Source organism: Benincasa hispida, chromosome 9 (genome assembly GCF_009727055.1).
Source record: "Benincasa hispida cultivar B227 chromosome 9, ASM972705v1, whole genome shotgun sequence".
In the NCBI taxonomy this organism is placed as follows: Eukaryota; Viridiplantae; Streptophyta; class Magnoliopsida; order Cucurbitales; family Cucurbitaceae; genus Benincasa; species Benincasa hispida.
Window position 1 is genome coordinate 57964758 of NC_052357.1, and position 1390 is coordinate 57966147.

At 43.6% G+C, this 1390-nt stretch overlaps 1 non-coding gene across 1 annotated transcript; it reads left to right on the top strand.

Annotated features, from left to right (window-relative positions):
* The first annotated feature begins 791 nt into the window (after nucleotides 1-791).
* On the top strand, nucleotides 792-898 carry LOC120087409. The gene has a single exon (XR_005484549.1). It is a non-coding gene; the product is annotated as a small nucleolar RNA R71 (small nucleolar RNA).
* Nucleotides 899-1390: the final 492 nt, after the last annotated feature.

Here is a 1390-nt window from a genome sequence, read left to right on the forward strand (position 1 = left end):
ACTTAGCAAGGAGACTGCTAAGCATTGTTCCTTTCCTATACCCCCAGCGTTGCGAGGAAGCTTAGTTGAGCTCTGCAAAGCTCCTTGCTTTCTATTTTTTAGGTCGCCTGCAATTTGTCCCAGCTAAATTTCGAGATTTCGGATGGACGTTGCTTGATTCTGAAGCACTGATTCGTTCTTCTCAATGCATTGTTTTAGCAAGCTCTCTAAGGACGAAGATTGTGGTGTCTGCGAACTGCTGGCTTGGTTATGTGTTGGACCATTGGTTCGCGGGAAAAATCTGGGTGGCCTTTCTTTTTGCGCCACTGGTTGAAAGCTTTGTTGTTGATTTTTCCAGGCGAAATTTGGGTAGTTTCTCCACCGGGGGTTGTATGTCTCGGAATAGGGATTATTCTTTATGAAGCATACTGACTACGGATTTCCTTGGCATTCTTCCATCGAATGAGCGTCTCCACAGATGACACAACTTGTGGTCGTTTGAGCAATTGCGTTGACCTGCCCTTTTTTCACTCTCGTGCTATTAATTGCAATGCCTTGTATCAAACTTATCATCGTAGTCATTTGGTTCTGAAAGGATGCGATGGCCCTGTTGTTAATGTCACTATCTTTAATTCTTAATCTTTGATCGCTTTCTCGCCAGTCCTCGTGATTTTTGGAAATGCGATCAAGTATATTTTTGGCTTCCTCATATGTTTTCTCAAGCAGAACACCAGCTGCTGCTGCATTGGCAGTAGTCTGCAAAGTAGGGTTTAGTCCTTGATAAAAAAATCTCCATCTGCAAGCAGTCTGGTAAGCCGTTATGTGGACAGTCTCTTACCAGCCTCTTAAACCTCGCTCAAGCATCACTGAGCGATTCGTCAGTTTCTTGTTCAAAATTTGTTATTAATTTCCTTCTCTTGGCATTCTCGGTTGGTGGGAAATATTTCTTCATAAACTTCTCTACTACTTGTTCCCAAGAAGTGATCTCCCCCGATTCGAGAGAATATGCCCATTTTCGTGCCTAATCACACAAAGAAGATGGAAACAGAGTTAGTCGAACTTCTTCGGTAGAGATATTCAGGAACACAAAAGTTTTGCAAATTTCTATGAAGCTCCGGAGGTGGGCGTGCGGGTCTTTGCCACGCCTCCCTCCAAACTGTCCAGCAGTCTGGATCATTTGCAACATAACCAATTTCATTTCAAACCTCAATCCGTCTAGCGTTGGCCTCATGATTCTTGGGGAGAAATTGTAGAGGTTGGGTGACACATAGTCCCGAAGGGGTCTATTGCAGTCATTCACTAGAAGGATGGGGATGGCCATTATATTATTTGCATTTGGGGCCCTTTCTTCCAGTTGTTTCGCCATTCTTGGAACTCTATCTTGTTTTTATTTTTGGCGGTTGTCTATCAG